General features: G+C 44.2%; 1 long non-coding RNA gene across 1 annotated transcript in view; it reads left to right on the top strand.

The window, feature by feature from the left end:
* The first annotated feature begins 1,679 nt into the window (after positions 1-1,679).
* LOC115064701 overlaps positions 1,680-20,467 on the top strand; it is a 39,424-nt gene continuing 20,636 nt past the window's right edge. The window contains exon 1 of the long non-coding RNA XR_003844533.1: positions 1,680-1,741. This is a non-coding gene — a long non-coding RNA (uncharacterized LOC115064701). The remainder of the gene's footprint in view (positions 1,742-20,467) is intronic.

The following is a 20,467-nucleotide window of genomic DNA, read 5'->3' as shown; positions in this document are numbered from 1 at the left end:
TCTGAGGGACGGCTGTGTTTTCTGCTCAATGCTGAGATTTCAAAGCTGGAAGCAAGAACCTGTGTGTCTTAGTTAGGGTTTCATTGTTGTGAAGAGACACTGTGACCAAGGCAACTCTTATAAAGGTCAACATTTAACTGGGGCTGGCTTACAGTTTTTAGAGGTTCAGTCCATCATCATCATGGTGGGAAGCATGGCAGCTAGCAGGCAGGCATGGTGCTGGAGGAACCAAGAGGTCTAAATCTTGATCCAAAGGTAGCCAGCCAGGAGGAGATTATCATTCACAGACAGCCAAGAGGGGACTAGAATTCCACACTGGGCAAAGCTTAAGCATAAAGACCTCAAAACCCACACCCACAGTGACACACTTCCTCCAACAAGGCCACTCCTCCTAATAGTGCCGTTCCCTATAGGCCAAGCATTCAAACACTCAAGTCTATGGGGGCCATACCTATTCAAACCATCACACCATACAGTGAAGAATTATCCTAATAGTGTCTTGTGGAGGGTGTTGGGCTTTGTCATTCGATAGATCGATAAACTAAAGATTAGGTGGATACTTCATAACTATTCAGAATGTAGGTCTTCAATCTGTAGAATTTATCAACGCCCTCTGGGCTTGATCAATAGTGCAAGAGAAAGAGGAAGATGGTCATTGACACCTAGCTATTAGTCTGTCCCACCCCTTCCCCCTTGGAGAGGGGGGGTCACTATGTGCATGAGAGTCATTGGATATTTCTTACATTTGTAGGCAGGCTTGATCCTAACAGATCAATCTTGGCTTTGGTGTAGACTTAGCACTTAGAAATTCCCTAATAAAATTCACAAATGAGAATGGAAATAAGAAACCGTAATTGGAGGCCCACAGGTTGAAAAAGCAGCCTGCAGCTCTAGCTGTCTGTGGAGGTTTGTATATGCTTGGGCCAGGAGTGGTACTATTAGGAGGTGTGGCCTTGTTGGAGTAGGTGTGTCACTGTGGGTGTGGGCTATAAGACCCTCATCCTAGCTGCTTGGAAATGAATCTTCTACTAGCAGCCATCAGATGAAGATGTAGAACTCTCAGCTCCTCCTGTACCATGTCTGCCTGGATGCTGCTGCCATGCTCCCACCTTGATGACAATGGACTGAACCTCTGAACCTGTAAGCCAGCCCCAATTAAATATTGTCCTTCTAAAAGACTTGCCTTGGTCATGGTTGTCTGTTCAAGACACTGTCTAAGTGTCTATCTTTCTTCCTTTTACTAATTGCTTTCAGTTCTTCTTTTTGTTCACCACTTGTCTTTGTTCTTTGATAGGGTCTTGCTATATAGCCCAGGCTAGCCTTGAATTTTTGTTAATCCTCCTGCCTCAGTCTTCCCAGAGCTGAGATTACAAGAGTTAACACTCTCGTCTTATTCATTCAATTTGAAAATGTAAGCAGTGTGTGCTTGTGGCTTCCCTTCTGAAGGTGCTGGCGTCATCCTTCGTGCAGGGCTGTGGGAGGCTGTGACTTAATACCCAAACAGTGGGCACACCTCCCCACGGGTCCTTGGCAAGTGTTGTGTGTGCACTGGGATCTGTGGTTCCTTGTTTACTTTACGAGGACATTCCAATCTCTACATTCCAAAGCAAACATGGGCTTGAGAATGGAAGCCAGGACTGGGAATCAGGTGACAGTTTAAAACTTTCCAATGTTTTCAAGCTCGTTAGAAAGGCCCTGCTCATTGGTTTTCAAATCTCATAGAGCTGATCTCACAGATCTGGTGAGTGAAAGGGGAATCCATGAATTGGGATTTGGGATTTGGGTATTTTTCATAAACATATTTGTGCTGGCTAGTTTTATGTCAACTTGACACAAGAGTCATCTGAGAGAAACGAACCCCAATTTGGAAAATGTCTCCATAAGATCCAGCTGTAAGGCATTTTCTTAATTAGTGATTGATGTGGGGAGGGTTCAGCCCACCATGGGTGGTGGGATCTCTGGGCTGGCGGTCCTGAGTTCTTAAGAAAGCAGACTGAGTGAGCCATATGAGCAAGCCAATAAGCAGCACCCTCCATGGCCTCTGCTTCAGCTCCTGCCTCCCTCGGGTTCCTGCCCTGTGTGAGTTCCTGCCCTGACTTCCTTCAGTGATGAGCAGCAAGGAGGGAGGATGAGCCACATTAACCCTTTCCTCCCCAACATGCTCTTTTGGTTATGGTGTTTCATCACAGCAATAGAAACCTTAACTAAGAGACAATATCTAAGTGGTATGTGTGTGTGTGTGTGTGTGTGTGTGTGTGTTTCTGGGAAAGAATGTGGAGTTACAACTGGGATTTGAGTCCAGGTGATACCACTCACTAGTGGTGTGTGTAATCTTTGTCAACTTCCTTAAAGGAATGTTATGCTCATGTGTTAAATATATTCCTTCTACGTGTGTGTGTGTATGTATGTGTGTGTATATATATATATATATATATATATATACTTATATAGTATATTGCACTATATATTTAACCCATGATAATATATGTAAAGTATGATTTACTTCTATGATACATTGAAAGCCTGCACAATGCCCACGCCTTCAGTATGTTATGATCCAGACCCACTCTTTTTGGCTTTGTAGGATGATTGCAGAGGGCCTGCTGTTGACACACTGGCCCTGAAACCGAGAGCTGTTTAAAGCCTTACATTTCCGTCTAATGGTCCTAAGACTGAAAGCACAGTGCATAAAGGATATGTCATGATTTGATATTTCTGCCCAGTGTAAAAAACATAGATTTAAAAAATGAGACATACTTCAAATACAGGAAAAGTCAATTCGTGGGTATACAATGCAATGAGTGTGGGTAGATGATTATACCCATGTGACTGTCACCCAAAGCAAGACACACACACTCATATACACACATATACTTATATACACATATATGTACACAAATAAACACATATACATATGCACACCTACATATGCACAGACATACAAACATAAACATGTACATATATACATAAATATATGCATACAAACTCACACATATATATGCAGTATATATACATACATAAATACACACATAAGGAAACATACATACATATAGACACATTCACATATATACATTCACACATACACACACATACAAATACATACACACACATACAAACACACACATACACCTGTAAACCTCCTTCCCATCTGAGAAGTTCTTACGGACTCTTGTAATCAGCACCAGTTCTTCCAAAGGGAACTACCTCACAGCTCTCCCTTTTGAATCGTCCCCTCCCCCTTTCTGTTTTGTTTTTGAATTCTTCCCCGGCAGGGCAGGGTCTTAGTAGCTCAGGTTATCTCATTTTCACTTTCCTGTCTCGTCCTTCTGAGACCTGGGGCCACAGGCCCGAGTCACCACACTCAGCTTCAAGGAGACAGGGACAACTCCTGAATTAGCTCAGGCTGTCCAGAGCAGTCAGCTCCCGCTGTCTGGATTTCTGCGCTGCACAGGAAGACTGAAAGTGGGCAGTGCCGCATCTCCGGCCTGCCTGTGTCTATTCTGGCTTTCCTTCCTTTCTTTGCTTTTCCCGTGGATATTTCAGAAGCAGCTTTTCAGCTTCTAGGAAAATGTCTTCCAGGACTTCGATTAAGATCGAATTACTGGTCAATTAAGAGGGAATGAGCCAGGGGTGGTGGGGGCACACCTATCATCCCAGAACTCAGGAGGCCGAGGCAGGAGGATCATGAGTGTAAGGGGGTCCTAGACAGTGTCACATGACCCTGTTGTGCCCTCTTCTGACACTGGGAATAGGAGGAGGGAGGAGGCCTGATGAGAATATCTCTCTTTTCTTTCTGTCTCGTGCTTTGAGACAGGTCCTGTATGTCAGCCAGGCTGGCTTTGAAGTCACTTTGTAGCTGAAGGCGATCTCCTGCCTCCAGCTCCTGAGTGCTTGGGTGACAGGTGTGCAGCAGTACCTCAGTTTCATGCCATGCATGCTGGCCAAGGACTATGCCAATGGGCTCTCTCCTGAGTTTATACTGCTGGTGTCTCTTCAGAGATGTGGATATCAGAAAAACAGAAGGGGTCTTAGTCAGGGTTTCTACTCCTGTACAAACATCATGACCAAGAAGGAAACTGGAGAGGAAAGGGTTTATTGAGCTTACACTTCCACATTGCTGCTCATCACCAAAGGAAGTCAGAACAGGAATTCACACAGGGCAGGAACTTGGAGCCAGGAGCTGATGCCATGGAGGGGTGCTGCTTACTGGCTCGCTTCCCCTAGTTTTCTCAGCTTGCTTTCCTATAGAACGCAGGGCCACCAGCCTAGGGATGGCACCACCCCACAATGGGCCCTCCCACCCTTGATCCCTAATTGAGAAAATGCCTTACAGCTGGATCTCATGGAGGCGTTTCCTCAAGGGAGGCTCCTTTCTCTGTGATAACTCCAGCTTGTGTCAAGTTGACACACAGAACCAGCCAGTACAGAGCGGAAGGAGCACACAGGACAAACAGTTACAGAATTACCTAATTTGGATGGTTTTCACTTGAGTGAGAAGCACCGCTCCCTGCATTGGGTGACAGCTGTCAAGCATTCTCACACAGGACACAATTAAAATTAAGATAGGATCAGAAACTTGTGAAGACCAGGAACTATACAGAGAAAGACATCCAGAAGCTGATAGGTCAATGGGCACGCTCTTCAGTAACCTCATCTTCCAGTTATCCAACTGTCATTTAGTCGTTTAACAAACATCTATTGAGTACTCAATATATACCTGACTATGTTCTGGGAGAAAAAATGTGGCAGAAGTGTGAGGAATTTCCCATTCTCATGGGACTGAGGTATCCTTAAATAGGCAGCTGGCCAGTACCCCAGATGAGAGCTCCCAGCTACAGGCTTCTGTGTTCCCTTAGCTAGGCAGACGCAGCAGAACTTAGTTGAAAGTTACCGACTCCATTTATTAACATGTTCAATAACACCCGGTAATCGCTTACCCTGTGTTAGGATCTGTCTGATTCCTCAAAGGGGAGAAAGGAGAAGAGCAGTTTCTGTCTTGCTCTTGTCAAATGTTGGCGTTAGTAAGAAAAGCATGAATCTCCTGACTTAGTATATAGAAGGTGGTGCCCAAGGGTCTGGGGTTGTCACAGGCATCCCGGGAGAATCTGATGTTGGTGGTATGTTGGTCAAACTTGGGTGACATCCTACGGGGTGGCATTAGAGAAAAAGGACAGTAACCCCCTGCTTACATGACCATGTGGCGATAAGGAAACCCGGAGGAAGGGAGAGCCACAGCAGCCCCAGAAGCTTCTAAAGCCTCAAATCATCAGCCACTGTGCCTGTGTAAAAGTGGGCCAGTGACATTAACACCATGCTGACATCATAAACCTCAACGGGTGATTGATTATAAGATTTTATGCCTTCTAGGGCTGGGGAGATGGATCAGCGGTTAAGAGCACTAGTTGTTCTTCTAGAGGTCCAGAGTTCAATTCCCAGCAACCACATGGTGACTCACAACCGTTTTATAATAAGATCTGATATCCTCTTCTGGCATGCAGGGGTACATGCAGATAGAGCACTCATATACATAAAAATAAATAAAACTATAATTAGAAAAGAATGCTAAAAAAAAAAAAAGAATTTATGCCTAGGAGATTAGTTCTCTTTCTCCTTTTCTTCTTCATTATTTAATGACAGAGTCTCTATGTAGCCCTGGATGTCCTGGGTGTTTCTATGTAGACCAGGCTGACTTTGAATTCACAAAGATCTGTTTGTCAATGGCTTGCAAGTGCTGGGATTAAAGGCATGCACCACTAGTTTCATTTTCTGTTTCTAGCTCCATGACACATCTCATTATATAGTGCAGAATGAACTCTAATTTCTTATCATCTTCCAAGTACTATGATTATAAGAACACTCCATCTCTCTGGAACCCAAGTCAATCCTAACTGGTGTGCTAGAATGTTCTTCCACAGTTGTCCCCCAAATGGCCCAAATCTCTAATATGCCTTGATATCTGTTATAAAGGGCTCGCACAATAGGAGAGAAGTATCGGCCTAGAAAGAGAACTCAGAAATTAAGAGCACTGGCTGTTCTTCCAGAGGACCCGGGTTCAGTTCCCAGGACTCACACAACACTTTGAAACCATCTGTCAGGTTGTGACACCCAGACACACGTGTGATGCACAGAGATGCAGGCAAAGTTCGAATGCACATAAAATAAACTAATAACAATAAGATATATAATATAATTTTAAAAATAAGAGAAAGATTTGATCTTGGAGAATGAGTGAGGAACTTTCCAAAGCCGGAAGCGAGCTTTGAGAATGCCCGTCTTTCCAGCTGTTATAAAGAAGCACCATAGGCCCGCCCACCGCCACATGGCCTGACCAGAGAGGGTGCCATTAAGATTTGTAAGACTGTGGTAGAGAGATGGGTGAGAAAGAGAAGCAGAATGGTTTGAGCCTTATGAGGAGAGGTGGAGTTGGGGACTTTCGGGTTCTGAGAAACAGTCTGATGTGAGTAGCCTGCCCTGCCACCTGAGACCACGGTGAAGTTCTGGCCCGTTCTGCCACTGAGGGCCACGTCTGTGCCCATGGTCATGCAGCAGCAGGGGCCTGTGACGATGTTGGTGGCACTTGTCACCATCAAAGACCATGCAGAAGTCCCCAGTCTGGGCTTCCCCCTGGGACCATGTTGATGTCCAAGGGTTATGTGGAGTTGGCTCTGCCCCTCATTGACTGGGGTACTCTGGAGAGCTGGCACTATTCCTGTTTTTCTTGCTGATTGCAGCACTCAGGAGAGTGTCTCCGCTCCCCTGCTGGAGCGGAACATTAGAGCTAGCCCTTGTGGTGGGGACTGGGGTGTGACTGCAGGAGAGCTGGTCCCACCCCTCATCCTGGTGTGGGGAAGGAAGAGAGGCTCGCTCTTGCTGCCTGTGGCAGGTGGGAGAGCCGAGGTCAAGAGAGCAGGAGAGCCCCGCCCCAGAAGCAAAGGCCAAGTGAGCCAACCCTGAGGGCATGAGAACAGGGAGAGCTGGTCCCACCCCTTGCTGGCTGAGGCAGTAGGCCAGTTAGCCAGGGCAGTCCGGAGAGCTGGCTCTGGAGATGTGTGTGTGGGAGAGCTGGCAGGCTGACCAACTCAGCTACCACTCAGGGCCCGATCCAGGACGATGAGTTGGCCCACCCCATATCTACTTCATCTATGAACCGCTGGAGCACCTGAAGGGGCTGTCCTGCGTACCCAAAGCTGCACGATCTCCATGACCCAGGGCAACAACAGGGTATCTGAGAGGAGACCGGGTGAAGATTCATTATAATAACATAGCAAGAGCAAGAGGCCTCGGAGGAGACCAAATGACAGTGCAAGGAGCGTTTGCAAGTAAAGATGTTTGGACTACGGAGGATACTGTATGAAATACACTGGGACACTGCAGCTACCACGATGAGATTTTTTTTTCCCTAATTTTCTTTTGGGGGGAGGAGGTTGGGGATGGAGGGCAGATAAGAAGGAATGGGGGAGTTGAGTGGGATTAGGGGTTCATGATGTGAAATTCACAGAGAATCAATAAAACGTTAAGGGGAAGAATGCCAGAACCCTGGCAGCTGTGAGGGATGCCTTTAGTGTCAGCAGTCAGGAGGGATAGAGTGGCCCACAGTGGGATGCTCCATCACTGGTCATCCCACAAGACAATGGATGACAACAGGCGGCCGATGTGATCTGGGCGATTCCCACGGCTGAGATTCTTTCTTCCCAGGGGACTCTACATGGGGTCAAATTGACAATACACACTAACCAGCACACGGCTTACAGAGGGGCGTCATGTTTTACTTTAATATGGGGCCAGGGATCCAAACTAAGACGCTGATGCTGACTGAGCAATCCTCAACCCCATTTTGAGGCAAAATCTTGCTGTATTTGTGCAGGCTGGCTTTAAACTCATGGTCGTTTCGTCTCAGCGTGAGTGCTTCAAAATGTCTGTCCTGATCCTCCTGTTTCTCGATCTGTAAAAAGAGGGTGAAGAGAGTGCCCACCTTATAAGACTGTCATTTGGATCAAATGGTCAATTCAAACAAAATAATGTGTTATTGGTTCGGTCATGGGTTGGAACTCTCCCAATGGGATTAGTGCTCTTCTATGTTGTGTGTGTTATATGTGTGCAATAAGCATGCATATGTGCATGTTTTTATGTGTGAATGCAGACATCTCTCTATCACAGTGCATGAGTAGAAGTTAGAGGACAATCTTGGGTGTCATGTCTAACCTCCCAGTTCTTTTGAGCTAGGGTCTCTCTTTGTTCTGCTTCATATGCCATGGGGATAGCTGGCCCATGAGCTTTGGAGAATCTCATCTCCATCTCCCATCTCACCACAGAAGCATGGGATTACAGATGTGCGTGATGGCACCAACTTCATGTGTGTTCTGAGAATTCACACTTGCATGGCAAATGCTTTACCCACAGAGCCATCTCCCCAGCCCTGGGGATTCAGCGTTCTTAGCAAAGATGTCCAGGGAGCTCCCTTGTCTCCTCCTACCTTGTAAGGTTGTATTGCAAAGTGGCCCTCTGTGTGCTGGAAGCAGGTTCTTACCAGAAACGGAAGCCCTGGGTAATATGGCTTTCAACCTCTCACTGTCCAGAATCATGAGAAATGAGTTTCAGTTAATATGGCACAGATTTTATGGTATTTTGTTGTGATTGCCCAAATAGCTAAGGCAAGTGGATGAAGGGTTTTTGGAAGTCGTCTGTGGTGTAGCACAGAAGCAACCCCAGCCCGCTATTGACTATCTGACCCTGTGTGGGCTTTGGGGTTTCTGACCAGCAATCAAAGGAGACACAACATTTCAATCTTGCTCACATGAAGTTTAATGTATCAGTCACACAAAGAACTTCAGAGACCCTGGCTCAGAGAAGATAGTGATGTTTCTTATTCTCACCTTCCTGTATGTATTGAAAATGAAACCATTATTAAGCCATAGGTAAGCCAGTCCAACACAGTTCTGATTTCCCCCTCAAATTCTTTTCTCTTTGATCACAGCTCGTAGTTAGCAAGCAGTCTCTTGTCATGACATCTGCAGACACATTGTTCCCTTGCCCCACTGCCCATCCCCATTGGCTGGATTCACTTTCTTCTCTCTGTTAGACGGCTTCCCTCTGCTTTTCAATTACACACACACTCCATTACTCTTTCTATTTTCCACCTCCCCAGGGCTCCTCCTCCTCATGATCCCCTTTCTAGTTTGTCACACACATGCACTCTCTGTCTCTCTCACACACACAGAGACAGACAGACAGACAGATGATAGATAGATAGATGATAGATAGATGATAGATATAAATGGATGAGAGATGATAAATGAATAGATATTATATATATAGATGATAGATGGTAAATAGAGGAGAGATGATAGATGATAAATAGATATTAGATGATAAATAGTTGACAGATGATAGATAGATAGATAGATAGATAGATAGATAGATAGATAGATAGATAGATGATAGATAGAGAGTTACAAATCGATGCTCCACGTGTAAGCAGCAGCATGGAATTTGACTTTCTGAGTCTGGCTGAATGCTTTCCCGCCACACCCATCTTCCGGAAGGGTCACGCTTTCATTGTTCTTCGGCCGCATAGAGTTCCACTGTGCACTTGGACCAGCTTCTTTGTCCATTCATGAGTTGGCGGGCAGCTCCCTCTCATTTCCTGGCTATTGTAAAGAGCTTAGCGTCTTCTTCTCATCTCAAACAAACAAGCAAACACCTCCTAACTTCCTGAGTGCTTTTCAGAGGATGTGAAACCCTTCCTAACTTTCTTTGGGTGCTGCATTGTTGGGGTCCAGCTTTGCCCCTTCTGTCTCTGGAGAAAGTGGCCCTAAGCTGCCTCCCAGTTGAACTGTTTGCTCTCTCCCAGGTTTTCCAGAACTTTCTCTGTGTCTCAGCTTGGAATCTGACCTCAATCCCAGCCTGTGGGAGAGTTAGTCAATGTTTGTGACCTCTCTCTTCTGGGGCCACAGAGCCTGTTCTCCTTACCCACCTGTGGCACTTAAGGTCAAGCTTAGGTCTGTAGAAATAGTTACAGGATTCTTATGTGAAGGGCCAGGGCTCTGTTTTCATTATGATTAATGCAGGAACTGAGCAGTATGGCTTGATTTGGGGTCACCTGTGCCTACAGCCAGGACCATGCCACATACACATTATTTTAAAGTAGCAGTTCTCAATCTGTGGGTCATGGCTCCTGGGCAGAGGCGGAGGTCGAATGAACTCTTTCACAGGGGTCAAGTATCAGATATCCTGCCTACCAGACATTGACACTATGACTTGTGACAGTAGAAAAGTTTAGCAACAAAAATAATTTTATGGTTGGGGGGGGGCGGTTGCCACAACATGAAGAACTGTATTCAAAGGTCACAGTGTTAGAGAGATTGACAACCACCATTTTAGAGAGTCCTCACTCCTGTTCTCATTCTCCAAACGAGGAAACGGATGCTGGTGTTTTGTCTTTGAACAGATCCATGTGACAGTTTCAGCACTTTGTTTAGGGAAAGGCACACAGGCAGCCACTCTCCTGTGCAGAGAGTAGATCACAGGCAAGCCTGTGTCTCCTTTCAGTGGGCTGTCCTTTCTAGTCTAGCCAGAACAATGGTACTTTCTTGCAACTTGAATCCTTCAACCTGTGATAAGGCAGAGGACATTTAAGGCTAGTGGGTACCATCTCCCCTTGCCTCCTTAGCTTGGAGAAGGATCACCTGATTGGATTTCCTTTTCATTCTGTTTTCAGCCTGGCTTCTTGTGAGGAGAAGCATCAAGAGGCAACGCTCTTGTTTGTGAGCTGATGCAAATGATGCTTGGGAAAGCTACAGGCTGTGGAGGAGCGGGGTTCAGGTCTAATCTGAGAGTTATGAACAAATATGCCCAGTTAAGGAACTGAGTTTGCGTGCAAGGGTTTCCATGCTGTCTTCACTGTGATCAGTGAATAAATTCCTTCAAGGGAAGAAAGAGACAATGACAGACAGGTGCACGGGTACTGGGAGCCATTCCAGGGCTCAGGCTGGAGACTCTCATGTGTGGGCTTGTCTGTTCATCTGTGTGTTCTTGTTAGAGCCAGGGAAGCACTGTGTGCACTCTACGTCTTTCATCTGCTGTGGTACCCAGTATAGGGCAGGATACTGATGGACAAATGAGTGCAGAGATGGAGGGAGGGAGCGAGCGGCACAAGGAGATCAGAAGCAGAAGAAAAGGTCTGTGGACCAGAAAGGCATTTGGGAGCATGTTAGGAGAGGTATCTGAAGACAGATTGAGAATCCACAGTGACCCATCTTATCTCACCGTGTAGCCTTGGGGAATATACCTGTCCAGGCTCCATTTAGAAAACCTTGTACATGCAGATTAAATGGATCTATGGTAGATGGTCTTTATGTGGTTTGTATGGGGTTCAATGAAACATTGTGTCCTAGTTTAGTCATGAAGCAATGTGTCCTAGGTTAGTCATGAAACATTGCATCACAGGGCATTTCATTCCTGTGAGACAATCTAGCTTTTTAAATAAAATAGGTGAATATTGTTTGAGATGTACAAGGTTTGCTGAGTAGTGTGGTATCTAGCTGTCTTACATTTGTGATAATACTGTGTTTAGGAATGGTGTGAAATAAGTCAAGAGTAGTGACACACGCCTTTAATCCCACCACTGGGGAGGCAGACGCAGGAGGATCTCTGAATTTAAGGCCAGCTTGGTCTATAGAGTGGGAGTTCCAGGACTGCAAGAACTAGATAGGGAGAGTTAGTCTTGTAAACAAACAAACAAAAAGCAAACACAAGCAGAGAAATGAATGTCTGGAGAGCAGGAAGTAAGAGGAACCGGAGTGAGCTCTGTGGAGAGACAATGAGGAAACTGAGTAACTGAGTCACTGTGGGGTTCCTGAGGGAAGAATGAGATGCTTCCCTCAGATGCTTGAGGGCTTTTGACTGGCCTGATGTTTATTTACCCAGACTCTGGCTCTAAGGAAACCACCTCATCCTAAACTTTCCAGGAAAGTGACTAAGCAATAGCACCAAGACCAAATCTTCTCTCTGTGTAAGCTGATTCTCTCAGGTATTTTGTTGTAGCGATATAGCAAACACAAATTACTCTGTGATAAATAATCATTTATTATTCTTTTTATGAGCATTCCTGGAGTGGGCAGGAAAGATATAGGACTTTTGCAATTTTATCGTTTTATATATGACTTAATATTATATAGTTGGGTTTTTCTCTGAAGGTCTATTTTTATTTTTGAAATTATAATTCTAATTATAATGCTTCTTTCTCTTCTTTCCTCCCTCCAATTCCTCCCATTTATTCCTCCTTGCTCTCTTTCAAATTCATGGTCTCTTTTTCATGAATTGTTATCACATGCATATATGGAGTTATATAAATATGTAAAATATAAAAATATGCTTTATAAAGATAATATTCTTTTTTTTTTTTTTTTAATTTTTCGAGACAGGGTTTCTCTGTATAGCCCTGGCTGTCCTGGAACTCACTTTGTAGACCAGGCTGGCCTCGAACTCAGAAATCCGCCTGCCTCTGCCTCCGGAGTGCTGGGATTAAAGGCGTGTGCCACCACACCTGGCTTAAAGATAATATTCTTATAAATATATATTTTAATACTGATGATATATATAAATGTAAAAACACATATAAATATATAAGCTATTATACACGTACACAATAACACATACATATATTTTACAGGACATTTAATCACACTGTAAAATACACGATTGTGTTATTTACTGAAGAACCCTGTTTCTAGTTGTGGTATGGCTCAGCCCTTAGCACATAATTCCTCTGGGCAGAATACAGACATTTCCTTAATCCCAAACAATGGGGGTGGGGGTTGGGGATTTAGCTCAGTCTTGCCTAGCAAGCACAAGGCTCTGGGTTCAGTCCTCAGCTCTGGAAAAAAAAAACCCAAACAATGAAGGTAAAGTAGTTTGTAAAAGGAGGCACCAGTGTTTGAAAGTGATGTCTAATTGAGTGGCAGACAAAGTGATGAATCAGAGAAAGATTCGACAGAACACGGTATGCCCAACTCTCATGAGAAGAGAGAGGAAAGAGAATCTACTTGAGGAGCCGAGCAGAGAGAGAAGAGGAAGGAAAAAAGGAAGTTTTACTGGGACAGTTGTAGAGAGACGGTTGCAGAGAGAGAACAAACTAGACATGGGTGAAGATAGAACGAGTCAGAATGAGAATGAGCCAGAAGATTAGAACAGATTGCCAGAGATAGTCTGTGGCAAAGCAGAGCAATTCAGGAGAAGCCTAAAGAAGCCAGATTGAATCAGTTAGCATGGAGAGACATTTGAGCCAGAGCAACTGAGTTGAACAGTTGGCCAGAGGTCAGAAGGATCTAGAAAGGGGTGAGCTTATTCAGCAGTAAGTCTCAGAGGCTGAAGACATTCTAGGCCTAGATAAGATTGTGTGGAGGCAGAAGCTTCCTGGGCTAGGCCTAGATTAGCAGACAGAAGACGTAAACCTTGGAAGTGACAACTAGAACAGGAGAATAAATGATACTTTTACACACACACACACACACACACACACACACACACACACACACCTTCCCTCCATCCTCAGTCTGTATAATATTACTCATATGTACATTTTTAGTGCTGACCATTTGGCATTGGATAGCCAGTTGATAGCCAGTCTTCCTTAAAGAATCCTGTTTCCCCCACTCTCAACAGTCCTTAGTTGCCTGCAGTTGTGTGTAGGTTTGAGGCCTTGTGAGCTTTACCCGATCTTGGCATGCCTCTTGGTGTCATCCTTGTTCAGCTCACGTGTAGGCAGTCGTGTTGGTGAGACTTTATGGGTGTAGCCTCTGACGTAACTCACAGCAAACTCCTTGATCCTTGGGCTCTTACCATCTCTCTGCTCTGTGCTGGATTAGTTTTATGTCAACTGGACAGATGCTGGCCCTCCTACTTCAGCCTCCCAGGTACTGAGATTTACCTGTGTATAGCAGCACAGCTTAGGGATTTTTTTTTTAAATCTAGTTTATTTTATTTATCACTAGGTGAACAGTCACATAACCAAAATATTAGAAATTGAGAGTTTATCTGAGGCTGGCTGGAAGTAGTGGGAAGATGGAGTGGAAGGGAAAGGTCAGTCGGTGGCTACTTACTGCTTAGAAATAAGAGCAAGAGGTCCCGTGTACTACTGGACTGTTGGATGACTGTAGACAAGGACAATATGCTGCTTATTTCTAAATGACAAAAGAGAACTTTTGAGCTATTTTTACAATAATGAAACAATAGATACTTGAGGTGTTAAATATGTTTAACCCAATGTAAACATTATATTTTATATATAAATAATACACACACATATCTCATATAATACCCTATGAATACATATAATTTTTTTATGTTTTTATATATTAGATAAATGAATGGTAAAGAAAAAAATGAAGTATCACTGTGATAGGAAGGCAATGTCCTGGGAAGTCTTGTATGTCTGTCTGTCTGTCTGTCTGCCTGCCTGCCTGACTATCTGTCTTTGGCCCTTGGACCTACTTAAGTTTATTTTCCTGGTTCTCTAGAGAAGGTCTCTCGAGTGACTCCAGATCCCTGTGTTGTGCTGCAGTAGGATCCTAAACTTTAGCGTTCTGTGTGCAACCCTAATTACAAAGCTTTTTACAGCTGCCCTTAGATGCTAGCGCTGGCCAAGGCTAGAAGGACTTGTCACTTAAGAGACATTGGGAAGAGACCTCCTCCCAGGTGTGTGTCTTTCCTTACAAGCAGGTAGAACAATGTTGTCATCCTTGTGGTGGTCTCAGAAAAGTGAGCCATGTTTCCTCAGCCGCAACATGAATCTCTCTTCTTTTGAGTACAGCTGATTGGGTGAAGTCCACGTGACTAAGAGGCATTTACGTCTCTTAATTTTATGAATTCTGTATTTAGGTGCTCTAAGTACTTTTTCCTGTTATTTTTAAGCTCTCTGCTGCTTGAGTTCTAGAAAATTTGGAACTTGAATTGGTCAATTGTTTCCTGATCTGTTCTATTGTATCAGGCTCCACAAAGGCACAGAGCACACAGGGATGGATAGAAACTGACTGCATTTGTGAAGCTCACAGCTTAAAGGGGATGGAGGAGCGACATCACATATACATATAAATTAAAAAACAAACAAACAAAAAACAACCACTATGTGGTTATCTATAAAGAAACTCAGTAGTGCAAACAAAACACCTGTGGGGAAGTGTCATGGGTCCAGTGAGGTGAAGCTGGATGGAGCTGGATGGAGCTGGAAGGAGGCGAGTGAAGCACCAGACCCTAGCAACTGTGAGATTCTTAACAACCTGGTTCCTCAGTCCCCATCTTCCTGTGCCAGTCACTTTGTGAGTGCTAAATACATGTCCCCTGAGTTCAGTAACCAAAGATGTGGCTGACGTAAGCGCCCTGCTGAGGTGTGAGATGGCAGGGTGGAGCATGGCAAGGGTCATCTTCCCGGGTCAGGTCAACCATGAGAGCAATGAGACCATCCTGTTCTTTCCCAGCCACTTCTCCGGCTGCCAGAGAAGGGCAGAGCCTGTGTGAAGCTCCTTGCAACTCAGCCCTGGCTCTGGCGCCTGTCCCTCCCTTTCTGTGCCTTGGCTCCTGTAAAGCCTCTGACTCCAGCAACTTCACCATGCATTCCCTCTCTGCCTCTCTCTTCTCGGGCCTGACATCTTGGCTCCATTCCTTCGGCTCGCACACCAGAAATAATCTTTCTGTTGTTGTTGTTGTTGTTTTTTAAATTTACCTGATCTATTTTTTCTTTCTTTCTTCTTCTCCAACACACACACACACACACACACACACACACACACACACATACACTCCACAAACTTAATCAATTTAATTTACAATCTTATTTTTCTTTGTGTGTGTGTGTGTGTGTGTGTGTGTGTGAATGGTCACACATGTACATGACATGCATGTGGAGGTCAGAGGACAGCTGGTTCTGCCTTCCCACTGTATGGTTTCTTGGATTTGGACTCAGATCGAAGTCTGAGGTACTGGCGCTGCTACTCACACATTACCTCCAATCCTCCCTCCATACACACACTTTTCAAACTCAGAAAAAAATGGATATTACTCTACCCCCATAGCTGTTGTCACAAGGTACCTCTAACTTGGTGGCTTCAAACAGAATCTTGCTGGCTGTGGTGGTACACACCTGTAATCCCAGTGCCCTGGAGGTTGAGGCTTGCCTAGACTACATAGTAAGAGCCTGTCTATAAACAAAACAAAACCAGAAATGTATTCTTCTTTACAGTTTCGGAGGCCAGACACTCCAAACCCAGGGTCTAGGCTTCATGACGAGGGTCTCCTGCCCTGGTTATCCTTAGCCCTTCATGTCCTTGGCTAACACAGCATAGCTACACTTTCTCTGTTTATCTACACATGGCTACTTCCCCTTGGTGCTGGTCTGTATTCAAATGTACCTGTCCTTACAATGACTGCCTCAGGTCCAGTCTAACCCAATACACCATTTAAACTTAATTTTTTTTTTTCCCTCTAAAGACCCTGTTTCCGAATAAGATCACATTCACACACACTAAGGTTAGAGCTCTAACATCTGGTTTTGGAGTCATGAGCAAGTTGTCAACTGCTGACCTACAGTTGTCTGTCGCTTGGTAGTTTTCAAAGTTATGTTGACAATCCCCATGGAAAGAGCCTGTTACATGGGGCTAACAGTGTGTAGCCCAATGTGGCGCAGACCTAAGTCTTGCCTTTAGCCATGACTTGGGAGAACTGACCTCAGCTCAGTGGTCATCAGTCTCCTCATCGATAACATGGGGATAAGAGACTCAACTGTTCCCTGGTGGCTATGTTGACTCTTAGAACAGCATCTGGCATGAGGATTATACTATAGGTTTCATCATCAGGAGACTATTCTCTCTGTCCTCCAAATTTGCACACAGTCCCATGTACTTAGCAGACACGCACATGGGCCATCAGGGTCTCGGATGAATTCTTAGAACTGCTACATATCTGTTGCCAGCCCCTAAGGTTTCTAGACTAGACAATGCCAAGTCAGCTCAAGATGAACCCTTGGGAACAAGTCATTTTGTTGTTCTCTTGTCCCTCCCTGTCCCCATCCTATCTATTTGCTAAGCTAAAAGCATTGTGGGGGAAAGATGGAAAACAAACTTTGGGGGATATGTGTGCACGTGTGCTTCAGTCTAGACTGAACCTGTGCGATTTTATTTTGCTTTTTGTTTTTGTCTTCCACAAGGCTCCTCTCTCTACTCTATCCAGCACATAGCCAGGTTCCACACAGGGTGAATAGAACTGGTCTGTCTTGGGTTTCTGCCGGTTCCATGGGCTTTGATGCTGGTTCAGCTCCAAGGTAGCTGGGGAAGACAAACTACTATTTGTTACTTGGGAGGGGGAAAAAAAGGAAAGTTAAAAAAAAAAAAAAAAGCTCAGTCTTTTATCTCTGTGTCCTCTAAGTTACCAGTCTCCTGGTGGAGGGAGGGAACAAGTGGGTTTTATCTTACTGCCATGGGAACAGCAGAGAGCTCAGAGCCCTGGGGTGTGCATGCAGTGACCAGTGAGTAGAGAGGCCAGGCTTTCTCAGGCTCTCTCTGGGAATGTGATACTTTCAGGGAACTGGGCTGCTGCTGCTGGTGGTGGCTGGTGGCTGGTGGCTGGTGGCTGGTGGCTGGGCAGGAATGAGAGGAGCTGAGAGATTTAGTGATGTCCTAGGGAGCCTCCAGCTAAGAGGATGACCCATCTACAGCAAGGAGAACAACACTGCTCTTTTCCTTTTTATTTTTCTTTCTTTAAAATTTTAACTTTTTAAAAAATTTTATGCACACGGGTGTTTTGCCAGATATGGTAGCTCATATCTGTAATTATAGCCATTTAAGAGGTTGAGGCAAGATAAGTACCACTAATTTGAGGCCAGCCTGGGCCACATAGTAAGTTCTGTCTCAGAACAACAACAACAACAACAATAGCAACAACAACACAAAAACAAAAAAAAAAATCAAAAAACAAAACAACCAAATAAAACAACCAAAAAAACGCAACCAAATAAAAACAAAACAAACTAATAAAATAATTTTAAGGGTGTGTGTGTGTGTGTGTGTGTGTGTGTGTGTTTAATACTTTATTAGGTTAAAAGATTCAGCTTCACTGTTTGGCATCTGGGTGCTTCAGCAGTTGGAAAGCATTCCCCAGCTGAGTGGTCTTGGCACCTATGTCAAAGATCCTTTGACAGAGCTGGAACAGAGCTCAGCATGAGAGAGCTTGCCTAGTAGTTCACGTGCGTTTTAGGATGATTGTTTCTGACAGGGGTTTGACTCAGTCTGTACATCTCTTTGGGTTGTATCTTAGCAACCTTAAGTCTCCAGCCCAAGCCTCTAAGCTAGATTTTAGTCTCTGTTTTACCAATCCCTGTTCTTTATTATTTTATTTGTCCACAATTTATCAAAGTTAGTGGCTAGTTTTAGGCCACTTATCCTTTTCCTTGTTGAGACAGGGTTTTCGCTGTGTAGCCCTGGCTGCCCTGGAACTCAATTTGTAGACCAGGCTAATCTTGAACTCACAGAGATCTGCCTGCCTCTGCCTCCCAAGGGCTGGGATTAAAGGTATGTACCATTACGCCAGGTATTTAAACACTTAACAACTATAAGCATCCGCACACTTCACACTGTCCTTTTTTCTCTAAGCATATTCTAATCTCACTGTGCTTTATTTGACCCATTGACTGTTGAAGGGTCTACTGTTTAATTTCATATATATATATATATATATATATATATATATATATATATATATGCACATATATGTGTGTATGTGTGTATATGTATATATGTATATGCACATATATGTATATTCCAATCAAATAAGACACTTTGTATGAAGTGTATCATATTAAATCTACTCAGGGCCTAAGGAGGTAACAGTTGACAAAGTACCTATTCCACAAGCCTGAGGGCCTGAGTTTGGATCCCCAGTGCCCATGTTAAAGTCTTGGTGTGACAATGTACCTCTGCAACCTTAGCGTTCATAGTGGGAGATGGACAGACACAGTTGAACCCTCAGAGGTCATTGGCCAGCCAGCCTAGCCAACTGGTCAACACTGTTCAGAGAACAATCCTGTCTCAAAATATAAGGTAGAGAGCAATAAAGGACAGCTGCTGATGACCTTCATGTGCATAGCATACATGGTCACAAACAGGCACACATATCCTACTCCCTAACACACACACACACACACACACACACACACACACACACATACACACACTTTGAGAATGTGTGATCTAACATATTGTCTACTCTGGAAAAAGTCTCTTGTACAAATATTTCTACCTGTCTTATGCCTAGTTGGTATATTATATTGTATAATTCTACTAGTATAATATAATATTATATAATGTTATATTTGTTATACATATAATATATTATATAATAATTATATTGTATGATAATTTTCCATTTTTTTCTGAGATAGGGTTTCTCTGTGTAGCCCTGACTATCCTGGAATTCACTCTGTAGACCAGGTTGGCCTCAAACTCAGAAATCTGCTTGCTCCCAAGTGCTAGGATTAAAGGCATGTGCCACCATTGCCCGGCCATTACTTACTTCAATGTGATGGCTCCATCACACAGATGGAGTAGAGTATTAACATCTCCAGCTATTGTTGTGTAGTTCCTTTTTTTCCTTCAATTATGATAGTAAACATTCTGCAACTATCACAAAATATCTGAGACACGTGACTTGCAAGGATGAAAGGCTTATTTTGGCTGATGGTTGCAGTCCATGGTTGGTTGGCTTTAGGCTTTAGGGCCTGTGATGGGACTGCATCTTAGTGTAAACACACAGTAGAAGTTGCCCAGTACCAGGAGGTGAAAGGGAAAGAAGGAACTAGCACCCCCCATGTCCACATCAACCCTGTGCTTCCATGTCCTGACTTCTCTCCACATGGAATTCTTTCTCTGCGCATGTCTGTCTCTGTTTCCAGACTTCCTGTTTCTCTAAGGATGCTGTTATTCAGGTCCAAGGCCTTTCCCAATGATGCAACTCATTCATCAGCAAAGATCCTAATTTCTAAATAAGCTTTCAAAGGCGCTGGGGAGTAGGGCATACCTTCAGCCTATCTCTTTGGCCAGGTGGACACAGATGAATCCATAATAAGTAGTTCAAAGGAAAAAAAATACTGGTTTGTACAAATAAAGGAGTATTGACGTCACTCACAAGTGGTGGGAAAATGCACTATCCTATAGAGAGAAGGACGGTAAAGGAGAGTCAGTAGAGCCTGTCTCAGAAGGACAGAAGTTATGTGTCTGCTGGTTACAGAGTGGCGGAAGAGTAACAGTGTTAGGGTCTCATCAGTAGAAAGGCTGCTTGCTGGTTAGGTGGCTGAAACATAAGTTTTTTTCTATACTTCTCTCTCTCTCTCTCTCTCTCTCTCTCTCTCTCTCTCTCTCTCTCTCTCTCTCTCTCTCTGTGTGTGTGTGCTGCTGGAGCTAACATTATGGAGTACAGTTTCCTC

This window comes from Mus pahari, chromosome 9, assembly GCF_900095145.1.
Source record: "Mus pahari chromosome 9, PAHARI_EIJ_v1.1, whole genome shotgun sequence".
Taxonomy (NCBI): Eukaryota; Metazoa; Chordata; class Mammalia; order Rodentia; family Muridae; genus Mus; species Mus pahari.
This window is presented reverse-complemented; position numbering and strand designations above follow the sequence as displayed.